The 19,907-nt window shown below is 43.0% G+C and overlaps 2 long non-coding RNA genes across 2 annotated transcripts in view; both read left to right on the top strand.

Annotated features, from left to right (window-relative positions):
* LOC146839538 (uncharacterized) overlaps positions 1–19,907 on the top strand; it is a 1,010,507-nt gene that overhangs the window by 635,335 nt on the left and 355,265 nt on the right. The window lies entirely within an intron of this gene.
* On the top strand, positions 11,853–13,872 carry LOC146839541 (uncharacterized). Its single transcript, XR_014981103.1, has 4 exons — positions 11,853–12,005; positions 12,561–12,679; positions 12,819–12,939; positions 13,349–13,872. It is a non-coding gene; the product is annotated as an uncharacterized LOC146839541 (long non-coding RNA).

Consider the following 19,907-nt stretch of genomic DNA (forward strand, 5'->3'; position numbering starts at 1 on the left):
CCCCCGCAGGACTAGTGGGGCGCCGACACGGCTTCCGGGACCCTCCCATGAGGCTCCTCGGTTTTGGCTCAGCCACCCCCTATGGTGCCGTGCAGAGGTACCCTTTGTACCGGCCTGCTTCCAGATCGCCCTGTAACTCCGCCACAGCCCTGGAGGCGGCTCACCGTCGCCGCCAGGGCCCCCCACCAGAACCGCTATAGTCTTACCTGCAACCTCTCCTTTCTAGAGCTTCCTGCAACTAGATGGAATAGAACCATCCCTGCTGGTTATAGATGGCCCCATCTATATCCCAAAGCCCTAGGCGCTATCCTAGGTCAGATAGTATCTGCTGAAACCAAGGACCCGTTGGGCCTGTGAAGGCAGCAGACGGACCACATCCTCGTCAAGGAGATTAAGCGATTTTAAAATGTATGCACATTTAGAATGGAGAGTGCGGGCATCGATCCCCTTACCTCTCGCGTGCTAAGCAAGTGCTCTACTATTCGCGCTACTTCCCCTGCGTCGAAGCCACACCCGGACCCCACTCGAGGCACGGGGGGATTAAGTGATATGCCTAGGATCACAGGATGAGGAAGCGACCTCGAGGCTCTAAACTTGCTGTCCCGCACCAGGGGCGGCAGCGCAGCCGACGGCCCACATCTTCGTCAAGGAGATTCCGTAATTTAAATTTTTTTTGCAAATTTTAGGATGGAGAGTGCGGGCAAGTGCTAAGCAAGTGCTCTACTAATCGGGCTACTTCCCCTGCGGTGCTGACCAGCGCCGCAAATCGGCAGCGCCGCCGGCGGACCGCCTCAACCACCCTCTTAAATCGCCACCCGCGCGTCGATATTGCGCCCCCTCCGCCCGTGGCAAATCCGTGCCACAGGGCCCCGTCGACCTGGTACTGCCCAGGGACAGAGCCGGGGCGGAGTGGGTGCAGCAAGACTCACCGGCAGTAAAGAAGCACGACGACCAAGCGACGACCTGTGGCGACTGCGGCGTGGAGGGCGACAAAGAGGTCGCCAGGAGGGTGGGGGAAGGCTAAATTGCCTCCCCTTACCCACAGGGGCCAGGAAGTGACGCGCTTCTGCGTCCCATCCAGCCAACACGAGGAGAGGGGGGACACCGGTCGGCGTCTCCGCCCCTCCCCTTGGGAGGGGGTGGGGAGGGGTGACCGGTGCCCCGGTGGCACTAGGGCGCTGACCGCTGTAGTGGCCCCCTGCGGGGGCCGCGGTCGGTGGCTGATGTGGGAGGGGAGCACCCAGCCCCCCTCACCCCGGGCAGGCGAGACTGCAGCACTTAATGGCGTCTTGGGTTACACAACGCGGAAAAATGGGACATGTCACAGTGTCGGAAAAATGGGACATGTCACAGTGTCGGAAAAATGGGACATGTCACAGTGTCGGCCCCTACCCTTGCTTCACAACAATAAAACTGATGGTTGAGGACAGCTGTCTCTTAGATTCATATTAACGAGGTAGACAAATCTATTTAATAGTGCGCACCTTTTAATTTAACAGGTAGCAGCCTCCTTGGCTGAGGAGCGCACTTCCTGGGTAGGGTTACTCCTGGCAAACAGGCGTAGCATGTTAAACATCAGGAACACAAAAAACAAGCTACGGTAGCGCAGGCACAAAAACAGGCAACAAAAGAGAGCAGGGTACAAAAACAGGCAATGATAGCGCAGGTAGACAAACAGGCAACAGAGATTACAGGTACAAAAAAAAAACAGGCAACAATAGAGAGCATGCAGGGGGCTCAGAAACGCAAACTCTTCGCCTTCTACAGGCCAGCCAACGCGCCACGCTGGGAGTCGGCAGCAGGGCTGACGTGGTGAATTACAGCAGATCTGTGGCACGTGCGCATGCGAGAAGAGACAGCAGAAGGATATGCGCAAACAATGGCAAAACAAGCATTAAAAATGCAATAGGTCTCGCCTTTCATTAAGTTAAAGCCATTTTCATGGCTAATGGTATTGTATAGCAAAGCAAAAGGCTTTAACTTAATGAAAGGTGAGACCTATTGCATTTTCAATGCTTGTTTGAGATGCTGCTGATAGGGCCGGATTCTTGTCTACCCAATTATCTACAAGAACCCTCTCAGGTCGCCAGGATCTTTTTATTTGCCAAATAGCGTAGAGGGAGTAAACACAATTATCAAAATATATCTACCGCAGTTTGACATCATTAAAGAATAGAGGACTCAGAATCTAAAGTTTCGTGATTTTATTATGAGTAAAAACTGTTGAACATAAAGGCACCTCAATACAAGGCACAAAAGATAAATGGTCACAAACGCCAACCTACGAAGAATTCTCCTGCGACTAAAAATGAAAAGAATTACGGCTTCTAAAAGCATCAAATAGAAAATCGTAACACTAACGTCAATCTGGGGAATCACTAATCAAAGCATTTCTGTCCCTACACTATTGTAAAGTGGCATCCCTACTTAGCATTCCCTCCCAGGCAAGAGAATCATGAAAAAGGTGTCAGGAGTGAAACTTCCTAAGAAGTCTTCACTTAGTGAGAGCTCGATCTAAGATGCTCTTTCTAGCTTCCCGCCTAAGTCTCATCTGCTCAACCCACGGGGCACTGTCCCTAATACGAAACCCCAAAATTGTAGAACACGCCCTTCGGCACACCTCTTCAGCCAGGTCTTCCTTCGGTAAATTTCCATCCAGAGCTCTCCATCTTCCATCATCCGTTAGCTTGACCTTGGGTCCCAGGCACCTTCCATACTAAGAGTTGCACGTTCCAATGCACTCCCCTGTTGGCTCCACACCGTATCTCAACTCCTAAAACAAAGACTTACTCTCACTAACGAGCTAAATGTCCTTGCACCTGCAACAGAAACATGGCAACGAAAAGAAAAACTCTTCGCATCTTGAAGTTTTACATTTCACTGCAACTCAAGCCTTAACCAAGAAATCCCTGTCGGCCGACAAAATATAGCTAATATAAGAAACAAACAGGCCTTCTCTTCTAACGTGTATGTGCGAGTAGGCCTTACAAAATTAAACACACTACGAAATCACATCCTAGGCATTAATTCGACATTACCATCATGGGAATAAGCAACCTACAATTTTAATTCTAATGTGGCACACATTTAATCTATTACATTATTTTGTGAAAACTAATCATCTGCATTATACTGAATACATTCACAATAACTTGCAACGTTAAGCTTCGCAAAAACGTTATTACACTTCTAACACTTCTATATTAAAAGATTATAACAAACACATTTCTATGGCACTTCTAACCCTACGTTGATTAATATGCGGGTGCTAACTAACGGTGAATATGATGCACCCCTACAAATCTCAAAATCACATGGCGCTCTAGCAGTTCCCCCTTTGATGACAATTGTCATCACACCATCACAATCTCATTCCCTTTGGAGAAAGAACCGACCTAAACAGTGGTGGTAGCCATTCTACCCTGTCAGAACCCCTCCATCCTTTTAAGATTCTGATATTGACTGTCCTGCAATCTCGCCATTCGCCTCTCATTCGCTCTGAGAGCTCTTTCAACCTTATTTCCCCTGTACCACTTACAGGCTCTAATAAGTCCCCACAAGCAAATCACACAAACCACAGCAATAACTAGTGGCTTCAGCACAAATCCGAGGAACCCTTTTCCCACGTTTGCAAAACAACTCCCAATATGACCAAATCCTTTACCAATCTTCTCCCACACATTCTCTTCAGTCAACTCCGTAATCTCTTGATGAATCGTCGTAATGTTGTCTATATATTTCTCCAGATCCTTGCTATTGTCTGGAATATACGTACAACATTCCTGAACTTTCAACAATTTACAGACTCCGCCCTCTTTTGCCAATAACACGTCTAAAGCAAGACGATTTTGCAAAACCATCGTCCTTATCGATAACATCTCTCCATCAACCAACAGCAATGACCTCGCCGTATTCATTGACAATTCATCAACCACAGTCGCCAACTTTCTTATCTTCATGTCATTTAAGACCACACCCAGACTCATTGCTCCAAAAAGATCACCAATCACTGCTCCTGCACTCGCAGCTCTCCGCACTTTAGAATGATGTCCTGTCTCTAACAAAGTTAAATCTTCTGCGTGGTAGATCTTCGGAAAAATGATAGTCAAGTAGCACGTACCATACCAATTCGCAGGCAATCTCACATAAGCATTCTTTCCACATACAAAATACACTGTTGGAATCACTTGTACCGGACCTTGTAAAAAGTTCTTAGCGGAATCTTCCATGGTAAAAGTATGATCACACGTACTATGTCCCACTGAAACCTTGTCATAATAGGTTTGAGGACGTCCCACACACAAATTCCCCTTCTGTACTTGATCTAATGCTATAGGTCCATAACTTCCCTTGGATCTGTGTAATCTCTCCTCCTCAGTACAATCTACTGGACTCTCTCTGGGTTTCATGTCTGGGTTAGTTTTCTATATCTATCCTCAATCTGGCCAATAAACTTCTTTTCAGTTTCCGACAATAAGCAGGTCAAATTATGTCTATGCGCCTAAGCTGTATCTAAACTTGTAGTCGGTATGAAATAAGTCCAAAGTCTATCTTCTGACTTGTAATAATCATACTTATTCAAATGCTTAAATGCCGGATCTTCAGGAAGTACTGCATCATAATTGGAAAAGAAATACTCGAACTGCTTCCTTTCATAAAACATTTATAACAAAAAAACAAGATGATGCGAAGGAACCAATCGAATGATATTTCTCTCAAAATATGAAGGATATCACAAATTAATCCTTCACAGTGAGTTATTTATGTATTGAAATTAATCGTCTGTTAGTCATATCATTGTCTGGACACAGTTTCATTTGATAAATCCCTTTTATCAACATATAAATAAAGTTTCAAATATTCAATTCACACATAATTAAATAAATGAACTCAAAAAAAAAAAAAAAGGGAAAAACAAAAACAAACAACAAAGGACATGGATACATTGCCGCTTAAGAATATGATGGGGCAACTCGGATTGCTGTGGAATTGGTAACTTTAGAGTGCTTCGTAGTCGGTGTCTATACTTATCTGGATATAGTTCACTATATTTTGTTTGGCTTTTTTAGTATCTTCTTCTGGTATCAATGAGATTTCACTACACGGGTGATGGAACTTTCCTGGTGGTTTAGTCTCTTTTCTTATTATTTCGAGCCTTATATTTGGTTATATTTGGTTATTTTACGGTACTGCCACCCCCAGAGAGGTTCTGCATATCATTGAGATTTTGTTTATAGTGAATGTACATATATAGATAGTTGTACATATTGTAAATGTTTGTTTATATTATAGATGTTGTTCCAGGAGATATATCCTTATATACCCTAGTCCTGATGAGGCCCGCAAGCAAGTTGGGCTGAAACGCGTCGACTACTGTTGAATATAAAGAGCCCCTGAAGAATTTATATCATTGGTTGAATTGAGATATATATAGTACTAATAAATTGTGTAAAGGGGTGTAAGTGTCATTACCTCCTAGTACTATTTAATGGGGCGACTTTAAACAATGGAATGCTCATGATAAAAGTGTTAACATCCATTATTTGTTTTAGGGGAATAAGGAATGGATTAAATGTCCTTTGTTGTTTGTTTTTGTTTTTCCCCCTTTTTTTTTTTTTTTTTGAGTAATGGATCTATGTTCATTTATTTAATTATGTGTGAATTGAATATTTGAAACTTTATTTATATGTTGATAAAAGGGATTTATCAAATGAAACTGTGTCCAGACAATGATATGACTAACAGACGATTAATTTCAATACATAAATAACTCACTGTGAAGGATTAATTTGTGGTATCCTTCATATTTTGAGAGAAATATCATTCGATTGGTTCCTTTGCATCATCTTGTTTTTTGTTATAATTGCTCTACCCAGATGCGGTTGGAATATTGGGTGCCCCCTTATTATACATAATCCTTTCATAAAACAGGCTAAGCAATAAGCTGCAAGAAATCCCATATGTAAGTGGAAGGTGATGGTATCTAATACCCTCATCTACAGAAGAAGGCAACTGCATACACACATAGCAATCCTTCGCATCCATCGCGTCAACATACTCATACAACAGCTTCGCATAAGCATTAAGTTTGAAATAACCTCTAGATAAATCTACATGAAATTTACGACTTTCTTCAAATGTCAAAGCTCTTTCAGCTCCTATAGTAACCCCTTTTTGACTGGAAGTGGTAGGTATAGTTGTCCCCTGAACCTCCCCCTCCTGCTCCTGTGACACTATATATGAGGCTACAAATATCGCAACTATAGCAGCTATCACTCGCGTCATGAAGGCCAAAAGAATGAGGAACAAAATCATCAAAGCTGAAGTAAAGAAACTCCAAAAGGAAGCTTCCAAAAAGCCAGAGTAAATTGATTGGTTCATTAAAGAGTTCTTTAATATAAAAAAAAAAAAAAACTATAGCAGCTATCACTACCCCTAAAAGTGTACCTATCACTAATTTAGCCCTACGGTGAGTATTTCCAGCTTCTGCCATTTTCGTAAAGTTCTCAGAGTTCACTTCGATGACAACAGGTAAAAGTCTCTTTCTCATCCAAGTGTTTCTTGTCAGATCAGTTCAATCACCACACCCTGAAGCTGGAAAAACCCTAACAATTTTCAGTTCCTTATTTACACAGTCCAGAAAAAGACTTCCCTAGTCTTCTTTCGTTTTCTCTAACGGAAAGTCCCTAAATTTATTCTTCTTCCACTCGGGTCTAGGTTATCTTCTTTTAGACTTATATACAACGAGAGTTCACCATCAGTCCAAAACAATATTCGGTCCCAAAAGCTCCAGGACCCCCTGCAATATTTCAACTCGAAGTGTCACCAACTCCTGAGGTGCTGGTATAACAACAAAAGTCGGAAAGACTAATGTTTCCAAAATCAGTTCACAAACTTTACTCAGAAGCGGTGGACTCGTAATATTGAGGGTCAATATCCCATCGATCTCCAATCCTGGGATTTTCAGCAACACTTCTACCCTCAGATTCAGAGAACTGCTGACCAATGTCAAGGATCTCAGCCTCCCCGTGCTCAATATGCCTGGCATCAGTCACAACGTATGTCCACGCTGGTGAGGCGTACCTTCGACACGGCACTCTTGTTCTCCTCGACTTTCTCAGGCCACCTTGAGCTTGCTCTTCGTCACTCTGCTCCGATTCAGACGTTTCAGAAACTGGGTCAAGATCTCTTCCCGGTGCCAATCGCAAGTTTACCCGTCTCTGATTCACGGGCCAAACTCGTTCGGCGTCTGTGGCACTTCTGCTCTCCCTTCGAGTACCCTGTGCACTACTTTCTTCTTCGGCAACCCCCTTTTTAGGGGGTTGCCTTATCTCATTTGATTAACAGTGGTTTTTTAATCAAAGGCTTTCTTGGGATTGTCCCGTCTGTCTATTAAGGTAAGCAAATGTGTCCATGATTAGAGTGTTCTTTCTTTCTCTTCACCAACTCCGTTCCAACTGTGTGGAGGGGTTGGTAACAAGTTCTTTCTCTTTGGTCTTACCACTCCTTTTTTCTTGGGTCATATTTATTGTCTTAAATTAAAGAATATTTCCTTTCATTTTCTACACACTGTTTGATTTAATACAGTTAATAGTTGGTTTTATTCTAGTGGAGTGATTAATTAGGGTAAATACCCATCAGAGAGCACCTAACGGCAATAAGATGGAGGCCTTACAAACTTTCGGCTTTACTGACGCAGATTTTACAGCACTGATAGGTAACACTGGTAACACCAATCAAAACATCACATTATCTAGTGCTGCCAATAGTGAATGGCAAGCACTACTCAATTTAAGAACAAAATGCAAGAGAATGGAGTCCCATGCCACATTTATGCTAGAGTACCTTAGAGCTGGAGTTATCCCATCGGGCTTGCGAGTACGTAATGTTCCCACACTATTTGTAGAATTGCGTAAATTCTTAGAGAGATGGTCTCACATAAGTAACAGATGTTCAAGAGACTGGATGATTTTAATCATTGAAACAGCAAGAGAACTAGTAGCGGCCCTAAACATAGAAATTCAAGAACTAGAGGATAAACTTAAGATCAGTATTGCTGTAGAGGAGGCTAAGTTAAAACTAGACAGCCTGAATGCCGAACTACATGACTTTGAGGAATACATAATCAAGAAAAAGACAGAAAAACTCAAGAAGGACATAAAATGGTTCACCCAAGAAAAGGCATACCCATATCTAAGAAGTAACTACTATCAGGAATGGCAAAATGAAAATGAGACACAAACATATGTGTATAATAACAAGAGAAAAGTTGTTACCTTTTCTGACACTAATTCATCAGAATCAGAAGGAGACGCCCCTAACAATTATGAGGATGCTTTTCAGGGACAACGACCCCATAGAGGGAGAGGTAGAGACTATCAACCTTATTACCAAGCACCACCTCCTTTTTTAGGGAGAGGCCGAGGTCAGAACAGAACTCGCCATACCAAATCAGACAGGAGAGGGTACCAGCAGATGGACCCTTCACCTCCCCAAATGTATATGAGGACCAGGAACCAACAGTACTGGAAGAATTGACAAACAGGCCCAGAACGGATACCATGCCTATCTTCAACATCTCTACACATATGTTGAGCTCAGATGAAATAGCCATTCTGAGTAGAGGGCTGTCCTTTGTACCAAATACCTATTGCAATAAGTTCAAACTTATGCAGGACATTTTTTCCTTTTTTAGGAAAATTTGCCTTAAAAAATTCTTCTCAGGCAGAGAAGAGGGAGATGTAGACGAAAATCTCTCAGGATGCAAAGCCAAATCAACCTTCACCCCCACCCTGGAAATGGTTGGCCCAGAGGTGTCCATCTCTGAGAAATCCGTTCTAAATGACATCAACAAGCTAACTGGACACAATTATAACAGCAAGCCCAACTTGTCGGCTACAGAAAGAACTGCCCTACATAAACTTCAAAATACCTCTGATCTCACTACAAAACCTTGTGATAAAGGTGGTGGCATAGTCCTCATGGACACTGAAAAATATGAGGAAAAAATACACCAAATGTTAGCCGTGGCTGAACACTATAGACCCAAAATTTCAGGGGCGATTACCAAATTGAAAGAACTAATTGACCACGTAACTAGCAAAGCTTATGAAGATGATACTATCTGTGAGAAAGAATATTTGTTTCTGAATAAAATCAACACAGTAATTCCAGCACTATATGGTGTGCCCAAAACATACAAAAACACCATAGATCCACCATTACGTCCAATAGTATCCTCCATAAATTCCTCTACCGAACCCCTGTCCAAATATGTGGATGCGTTCCTGTGCCCATTAACAACTAAGTACAAATCTTATATCAAAGACACAGGGGACATTATAAACAAACTGGAACACGTACCATATGACCCCAATTGTGAGATTCTAGTTACACTAGATATCGAAGCATTGTACACTAACATACCACAACAACAAGCAGTAGAAGCAGTTAGGACCCTCCTAGAAAGAACACCAGGAGAGAGGCCTGACGCCTTCATAGTGGAATGTTTAGAAATAGTACTAAAAAACAATTACTTCGATTTTAGAGGGACCTATACCATCAAGTTAAAGGAACCAGTATGGGGGCGTCTTGTGCCCCCAGTGTAGCCAACATATATATGGGTGAATATGAACTGAAACACATTTTCAATGAAATTGCACCGTTCTATGAGAATGTCCATAGATGGCACAGATTTATTGATGACATCTTCTTTATCTGGCGAGGAGATGAAGAAACACTGACAACCTTCATTGACTGGCTGAATGCCAGTGATGAAAATCTGAAATTCACCTGCCATAGAAGCACCACATCGGTAGAATTCTTGGACATTATCATTAAGGCAGATTTGGGTGAAATCTCTGTCAATTTTTTCAGGAAACCTACATCTAAGAATATTATTTTATCGCATACTAGCTACCACCCGAATTGTCAAAAAGTCTCCATTCCCTTCGGGGAGTTCTTGCGAATTAGACGTAATTGTTCTAGCATCAGGGACTTTGACACGAATGGGGAAGATTTAAAACAGAGACTGTTATCACGTGGCTACCCAAAACGTCTGATCAGATCAGCTTACAAGAGGGCACGTTATTATAACCACGATGCCTTACTAGCAGGAAGTATACGTCCTAAAAATGACAGAATGGTTTGTGTTATAAACCATTCGACTTTGAACTTCAAGATCAAGAAGATTTTGAATAAAAACTGGCACATTTTGAATACGAATGATGAGCAGGAGACCATCCAGAAACCCATTCTTGCATATCGTAGAAACAGGAATCTCAAAGATAGCCTAGTCCATACAGGGCACAAGTCTAATCCATCTAGCATACAAACTACCTTGGTGGGACCCCCCATTCTGGGGAACCACAAATGTGATACATGCATTGCATGTGACAGTGCCATAGTTACTGAAATCTGGAACTACCGTGGCAAGAAAGGCAAATTACGTGATTTTACCAACTGCAGGAGTCAGAATCTTGTTTACCTTATCCTGTGTCCATGTACCTTGGGCTATGTGGGAGAGACAGGTCGTGAGTTTAGAACTCGCTATAGTGAACATAGATCAGCAATTAAGACACGAAAATTATCATGCCCAATGGTTCAACATTGCATTGATCTCAAACATAACGAAAATGAATTGAGGTGGCTGATCCTGGAAAAGGTAAGACACATCCCAGGCAAAGATATCAAAGAGGTTCGGAAAACACGAGAAACTTATTGGATCTATACTCTGGATACGGTTAAAATCGGTCTAAATGAGGAAATAGTGTGGCACACGAGATGATGTATAGCAATTATGACTACACATCATTGGTATGTTGGTTTCGTGATTTCCCTAGTTCATCTATCTGAGATCTAATCTGGTATCACATATAAGTATGACAATTGCCATTATTTCCACCAGTACTCTGTTCATTATCTCACTAGCGGCATTATATCATCTTTTTGTCAAGTCTCTTATTGTATGACACAAGAAAGTGTATACATGTTTTGAGTGATGAGAACCTTATGATTCTCTCACAAGCATCATATCTAAACAACCACTTATCAATATTGTATAGTACACATAGAGTACTACTTACTTATGTATACTATGTCTGTACTCATACTATACCTGTGACATCCCACGCAGATGGGATCCTGATCATAGACACGTCTCTTTGTCATACCTAGTTTGCTCTATTACCAATGGCGTTTTACCTCTGTACAGTCGTCCCTAGTGGGCGTAGAAACCTAGCTTTATGGTTGTAGCGCATAGGGCCTGCCCATCGACATTAGTTTTCCTAACTAGCATGATAAACATAGTGTATTAGTGCATCCCTATCCCTATCATGGGATTAATAACACACGACACCCTGATCAACTAGTAGTGTCTCCCTTCTCGTATCTTCTTCCCTTTCTTTTTTGGGGGGGGAGATAATAAATGACAACCATCATAGTATTCGAATATTGTATACTCCTTTGGAGGTGGCACCGCGTGTTGCAAATCCTGTTAATAGGACTCCTAACTATGTATATATTTTTTCTTAATGCGACCAGCCCTATTCACTTCATACCAAGGTTACTCTTTACCCGTCCCAAGATGGCGCCGGCGTTTTTCAAACATTGGTGAGTCTATATCTATACCTCACTTGCCTGTACTGAATATCTATGATATAAGAATCTTTGGAAATAAAACAATTTTTTTTTTACCGTTACCCTCGACAGATAAGGTATACACATATACATACACTTATCTCCCTCAGAGGTAGGCAATATATATGGTATTCGATCTTTCAACATTCACTCAAAGATGGCATCGCAGACTACACAGCCATTCAGTTAATCATAGAGTGGGCCGACGCATAGGTGATGACGTCATGGCGCCTCACAGCTGTTTCGCATTAGAGATAACTCGCTAGCTTTGTCTAGGACATAAAAAGGCAGAGTTAACCACCACGTCCTTATAGGATCGTCCCAACGCGAGGGCATACCGGTCGTGGGAAACTCTCCATTCTCCTAAGGTAAGGCGTATGTCGGCGGTACTTCGTACTCGTTAGTTGCATACATTACAATATAGGAACCAATCAGCATTCGATACCCTCTATATTTAAAAAAATGTTTTTTCTCACCAAGCATAGGGGTAAGTACAATTTTAAGAGAATGCCTGAGGTCCGGGCTCGCACATCATTAGTTCCCTAATGTGGGAACTCTATTGAATACCTTCGATGCTATAGTGGGCGAAATCCACAACTGACTAATAGCTTTGATAGCAATTATGAAGCACTTCCCCATGACAGGCCACTAGTTAGTACCTACGGCTTAAAGATGAGGGTGACCGATAAGCCGTGATGAGAACGGAGCAGCTAGAGTTCTTTTGCCTTGAGTACTGTAGCATATCGTACCATAAGTTACACACTTTTAGCTGGAACAACCATAAGTTAACATATGCCTTCTATGAAGAGATCACTTTACTAGCCCCTTGTGTGGTGATCGCATTCTGAATATATTTCTTTGCTAATATTTTTTAAAAAAATATATATTTTTGTAAACCTAATCCCTCTCTGTACTATCACTAGGGTCACCCCAAAGGAGAGAACCATCCACTTTTACGAATAGATCTGAAACGTCGTGGTCGAAAAAAAAGGACATAAAGGATAGATCAGAAGGAGATACCTAAAGACATATAAGTGGCAAAGTAGGTTATCTAAAATATATTAATCTTCCTTTTATAAAATAACAAGCTTTTTCTGAACCACTACATGCATAACATTTAATGAATAGTGACAAGTATTGACAACTATTTTGCTTGTGATATTTATTGTCCTCATATGTAGTGACTAGACGACAAGACGAAGTATGGCACCCCAAGCTGCATTCTTAGAACTATGCTGCAGAGCACTCAGTATGTGACAAGATAATTCCATCTAATCTTGAGATCACAGAGTAGTATGAATGGTAAATATACATGCATGTGGGATTTGAACACATTAGGTACCAATATAATATAAAAAGAAGAATAAGAACATATAGGAGGACTCAAATGATTTCACAGACCTTACATGCTTATTGGTATTCTTTTTTATATATGCGTAGTTTTTACCCTTAGATTGTGATCTAAAATTATCTGCCTTCTCATTAGGTGCAGTCTATCTTTTTCTATTCACCCTTTTGATGTTTTCCTATGGATGTGGGTCTATTTTACTCATTGAGAACACTGTCAAGTGGCACATTTGCAACTTTGATAGCATGAATAATATTTTAGTCATTTATTTTGGAGACAATGTAAGATATCTCCTGTGGGCTTCTAACAAATGAATATTAGATTAGACATTCAGTAAAATAACATCCCATATTGTCTTTTCAGAAAACTTATCCCCCTTATCTTACCTGTTACAAAACTATTAAGTAACAGGTCTTGAAGAAGATGGCAGTTAAAGAGGATTAAGCCATCGAAACGCGCGTTGACCAGTTTGAATGACACACCTCAGCGTTCAGCACAGCATCAGAGGGTTGAGCGTTTCACCCCTGCTAGTTCCTTCTGTGCATGTTTTTTGGCTCTGGGGTGGGTTGTATGTATGTTATGGATGACAGTGAAATGAATGTGAAGTGTGTAGAGGTGTAAATGGTATGGGGATTTTCTGTTTTTGGATATCCTAAATCAATGTCAATATTTGTATGTTGGTCCTAATAGATACAATAATTTTCTTTCTATTTGGTATACATTCTGCTTTCTCAAATTTAGTACATATATGCAAAGATTGTTACATTTTTGTACGACTTGGATTGTTTTGTATATACATTTTTTTTTATTATGTCTATAAAAAAAAGAGATGAATTTCATTCGTATGCAAAAATGATGAAAAAAGAAATAAAATAAAAAAGACACAATAACAATGTGTATATAAGGGTGTTTTGTGCTGTTTAATTGTGAGACCACTAAAACTTGATATAAAGCAATATAGGTCTAGAGGGATACTGTGCACTGTAGAATTTGACTCTACTCCACCCACAGCAACACTATCTTCGTCTGAGTCAAATTCGGGACTTCAACTTGCACTTCCCCTTTCAGCTCGGTCTAGTGCACAACCAACTGCATCAGCAACCCTTACAGCTTGACTTGCCCTCCCAAATGGCTCTGCCACCTCAGCTGGATTTTCATTCACGAGAGGGGCTGTATCTTCCAAGGGTGCTGGAACTCTACGGGTATGGGAGGCATGCACCCAGTTCGGCAATCCCCCACACTTCACTGCTGTATTCGTAACCAGGATTATCTGGTACGGCCCATGCCAACGAGCATCCAGGCATCTCTTCCTCACGTGTTTACGCACAAGTACCCAATCCCCTGGGCACAAGTCGTGGCACAGGTCACTTGCGGCTGGAACAGCTGCTGCTTGCACCTGCTGAGACACAGAACGAACTACGTCAGCCAGGCCTTTACAGTAGTCGAGAATCAAATCATCAGTGATGTTAATCAAAGCAGTGGCAGGTATCGCTGGCAAACGCATCGCTCTCCCCATGAGGATCTCATGAGGCGACAATCCAGTCCTCCTATCAGGCACACTACGGAGACTCATGAGAACCAAGGGTAATGCGTCTGGCCATTTCAAAGATGTCGAAGAACACACTTTAGCCATTCGGGCTTTCAAAGTCCCATTAACTTGTTCCACAATCCCAGAAGCCTCTGGTCGAAAACTGCAATGCAACCCTTGGTCCACATTCAAGGCCGCACAAAGCAATTTCATAACTTCACTATGGAAATGCGTTCCTCTGTCTGATTCAAAAAAGGTCGGAAAACCAAACCTCGGGATAAGCTCTCTCAGTAGTAGCTTGGCTACGGTGAGTGTGTCACACCTACGTGTTGGGTAAGCCTCCACCCATCTAGAAAAAACACATACTACAACTAATATGTACCTCAACCCATTGCACCTGAGCATCTCAATGAAATCCAGCTGCATTCTGTTGAAAGGCCCACCTGACCTCCCAATATGACTCAGAGTCACAGCTGTCCTTTTCCCTAAATTCATTTGTTGACACGTAACACATCTCTGACACACAGCTTCAGCTACTGCACGAAACTTTGGATTGTATTGCGTTTGGCGAAACACTCGCACCATGGCATCCCTGCCAAGATGTACAGCACCATGTATCAATCTTGCCATTGGATTCAACAGACATTCCGGCAACACAGCTCTTCCATCATTCGAAACCCACACATCCACGTCTCCCTTCTCACATCCAGCTCGTATCCAACTATCCCGTTCTTGGTCAGAAACTTCATCTTGCAACTGTTTCAGTTCTTCCCATGTATCAGCCATGGCTAACATCATGTTGAAATCGGTTCTTTCTTGGCTTTCCTCAACATGCCTTTCAGTGAATGTGCATCCCTGCTCTGCACAAAATCGAGCAACTTCATCTGCATAGTTATTACCTAATGACACAAAATCATTCCCCTTAGTGTGTGCCGAACACTTAACAACTGCGATTTCATCTGGACATTGCAACGCTTCTAACAATTGCCTCAAATAGTCCCCATTTCTAATGGGCGAACCAGAAGATGTCATAAACCCTCTCTATGACCATAGCTGTCTGAAGTCATGAACGACACCAAACCCATACTGACTATCGGTATAAATAGTTATACGGATCTTGTCAGCAGCCAAACAGGCACGGGTCAAAGCAATAAGTTCAGCCACCTGTGCGGAGTATACTCCTTCTAAACAAGTGGCTTCAACCACTCCAGTGATGGTACATACAGCAAACGCTGCTTTCAGTCGCCCTGCACTGTCTCTTAAGCATGAACCGTCCACAAAGAAAGTTTCATCTGAGACTGGAAGCGGCTCATCGACAATGTCAGGTCTCGGTTTGGTGCACAAATCAGTCACATCGAGACAATCATGGTCCTCACAATTTTCATCATCTATATTTGGGATAGGCAACAGTGTAGCAGGATTTAAAACAGAACACCTCTTCAGCGTCACATTCTCTGCAGCAAGGATGACTTGTTCATAACGCGTCAACCTGTTATTCGTGAGGTGCTGTGTTTTAGTCATGGTCATCAACAGTTCGACAGAATGTGGTACATACACAGTAAGCGAATGACCCATTACAATGCTCTCACATCTTTCAATACTGACACCTGTTGCAGCAACGGATTTGAGACATCCGGGCAACGCAGAAGCTACTGGATCTAAAGTAGCTGGAAAATAGGCAACTGGTCTACGGACATTTCCATGAATCTGGGTTAAAACTGCCAATGCACAACCTTCTCTCTCACAGCAGAATAAGGCAAATGCCTTGTTATAGTCAGGCATTCCCAAAGCTGGAGCGCCACACAAAGCTTCTCTCAGCCTCAAGAATGACCTTAAACAGTCTTCGTCCCATGGTACCGGATCACTCACATCCTTTCGCTTCAAAGGAAAAGTTTGGGATCCATTGGCGACAGTAGCCAACCATTCCCAAGTAGGAACAGGCATTTTCAGAATAGCCTCAATGCGATCTGGTGACACCTTCCTCTTGCCTTTCTCAATCCGGTGACCCAAATACTGTACTTCGCTCAAACAGTACTGCAGCTTATTCGGAGACACTTTATGCCCATTTTCTGCCAGGTAATTCAACAAAGCTACAGTATCGATCCTGCAGGCGTCTTCAGTTTTTGACGCAACAAGCAGATCGTCAATGTACTGCACGAGAACAGAGTCCTGTGGCAGCACGAGACCTTCGAGATTTTTCTTCAAGATCTGGTTAAAAATAGACGGGCTTTCTGTATACCCTTGTGGGATACGGCACCACGTTAACACACGGTTTTCCAGCCGGAAAGCAAAAAGAAATTGGCTCTCTTCATGTAGAGGAATCGAGAAAAAGGCTTGACACAAATCAACCACTGTGAACCATTGAGCTTCACATGGGATCTGAAACAGGATCACAGATGGATTCGGTACCACTGGACAACATGGAACAACTATCTCATTAATTTTTCGCAGATCTTGTACGATCCGGAACTTCCCACTCGGTTTCTGTAGTCCCATAATAGGCGAATTGCATGGGCTACCCATAATCTCCTTCAGAATTCCTTGCTTGATCATAGACTCAATTACAGGCTTAATCCCTGCAATAGTTTCGGGTGACAAATTATACTGAGGCGTCCTAGGGTACTCTACATTTGGCTTAACCTGGATTTTCACTGGGTCTACTCCCTTGACTAATCCAATCTCCTCTCCACTGAGGTCCCATACATCAATTGACACTGAGTCCCTCAGATCAAGTGGAAGTTCCTCCACTGTTAATGCTGGATACATTTCCACAAGGTCGCATCGTCATCCCTTGTCTGTACTTCCACTCCCTTCGGGGTACAATAGATAGCGCAGTTAAGCTTGCACAATAGGTCTCTTCCTAACTGGCAAACTGGACTAGAATCACACACCACAAATTGATGTCGATCACTGAATTTCCCTATCCTTACTGGAATTGGCTCCGTCAATGGGCTACTCAGTTTCTTATTTGCTACGCCAACAACTTGAATTGATTGTCCAGAAAGGGGTAGGTCTGGGACCGCTGCAGATCTTACAGTCGATCGAGTAGCCCCCGTATCAACCAAAAAGGTCGTCGGGTGACCGTCAATATCTGCTTCCACAAAGGGTCCCCTCTGATCTACCTCTAAGACAGCTCCAAGCGCACAATCCTCTTCTCCTCTCGAACATGGTCGCGCCAACGGGTCTAGATCGTATTCCTCACCCCCTTCAAACATGGGCATCTGCAAATATGTCCGAGCTCCCTGTTGCATATTCTGCATCTTAGGTGGTTGTGGAACCTGCATCTGCGGAGCACCTGTCCCCCCTTTGACCATTTTAGGTCTAGTCACTGTAGGGATCATGTCCGCCACAGGAACCTGAACTATCTCTCCTTCCTGCTGTACCTGGTTCAACGGGTTCAAAGGACACTCGCGTCTCCAGTGTCCAATCTGGTGACAAAGATGACATGCTGTAGTCTTTTTCAATGTCGCCACATCCATTCCTGTCTTAGGGTCTATTGACTTTGGCCTTCCCTGTCCCTGAACATTCTGGACTCCTCCTTGATTATTTCCCTGTCTCCTTCCCAACGTTCCCCCATTAGGCTGTCCCTGGGCTGTTTGCATCTGAACAAGCATCAATTTATCCTTCAACTTCCTGTGCTTGGATTCTATCTCATCACTACAGTATCTAGCATACCGTAAAATCTCATCTACAGGCTTGTTCTGCCAACAAATCAGATGCTGCTGTATCATGAGACTACCCTCGGGCCTTAATCCAAACACAAACTTAGCAACGAACTGTCCCATGTCCTTGGTATCCAACACATCTAGGCCACTGTACTGTTTAAAAGCCTGCAAGAGTCTTTCATAGAACTCATGCACAGTCTCCTTAGGCTCTTGCACCGTCCTATCTATCTTCACCCAATCAATGTCTTGGGGTGAGATCTTCGACTTCAACCAAGTAATCACTTGTTCAAACTTTTTCATCACTATAGGCGACGGACCATTTGAGATCGGGTCCCTGTCAGGCTCTGAAGTCAGCCACTCAACAGCGATTTTACATGCCGACCACAAATCACTCATAACCACAATGTCAAACAGGGTGTTCAGATCAATCCACAATACTTTCAAAATTTTGACAAAGCGATCAACTTGCTTATACCCCTCCACAGGTTTCTCCCTGAGTCGGGGAAAACCATTTGTGAAGGCAGACAAATCACCCCTACTCCAAGGTACGTGTACGTATCCTCCATTCTGCACCTCTCGTAAAGGGTAATTCCCTATCTGCGTCATCCCCCCACCCGGAGGTGGTGTCTCTCCAATTGTTCTCTTAGAGCTTTTCTTCTTGGACCATCTTTCTTCCCACTTGTCAAGCATACCCCATGCACGCATTGCTATGATGAGATCCTTGATATGGGTTCTCAACCCCATGACTCTTTTCTCTTCTATTTCCTGGTCACTGTACTGCAACCTATGACTTCCTTGCAATGATTTTGTTTTAGACAAATCCACATCATACCGTTTGGCCAAATCTGACAATTTCTCATGAGCGGTTCGTGCTTTGCGAGTCACATCCTTCGCTACAAAAAGTAACTCATCTTGTTCGTACATTAACATTCTCTCAAGAGGTAAATTCCCACTTATTACATCATCCACTTCTGCCTTCAATCCAACAACATCTAACATCCTCCCTTTCAAGGCTCCCTTCAGTACTTCTCGACAAACCACGCCATCCCTTTCGTCATAGCTAGATTCTCGTTCCGATGACCTACTCTCTTCTGACATACTCATGGGAACAGAACGATTCACTATTGTGCCTCGTTCGCTTTCTGCTGTTATCACACTCTGGCTCTGGTTTCTCACTGGTGGTGTCCACATTCGCAAGTATGATTTTGACTCGGCCAAGGACCTCGGTCTCCCTGGCCTCGACTCTCCCTATCCCCTAGAGGAGTCTGCTGTGGCTGGTAATGGTGTAGTCCATTCTATACGCCTTGGAGTCTGTTCCATTCCCCTCACTGACCCACTTCCCTCGGCCACGCTCCTCACTCCTACAACTGAATGTACTGAGCTTCCAACCTTTTCTTGATCTGGGTCGTAAACAGAAACAATAGGTCCAATAGGGACTGGTACCTTTAGGGCATCCGGTAACCTTGCACCTCTCCCAACCTCTGCGCTAGCTACAAACTGATTCCTAGTACCCTCGACTCCTGTCGAGATCTTCCCTTCTACTCTCACGTCTGACTGAGCTGGTACTCCCCCAGTCCCTTCTATCTGTGCTGAGTTCCCTTCCGGGGCATCTGGGTTGTATGGAGGTGGTCTCTCAGATAATAACCTCTCTAGTAGGCTATCTTCAGTATCGCTATCATCCTCCTCATCTGCTGCCTTTACTTTTGATCCATCAGTCTTTACTCTTTAC

Source organism: Triturus cristatus, chromosome 4_1 (assembly GCF_964204655.1).
Source record: "Triturus cristatus chromosome 4_1, aTriCri1.1, whole genome shotgun sequence".
In the NCBI taxonomy this organism is placed as follows: Eukaryota; Metazoa; Chordata; class Amphibia; order Caudata; family Salamandridae; genus Triturus; species Triturus cristatus.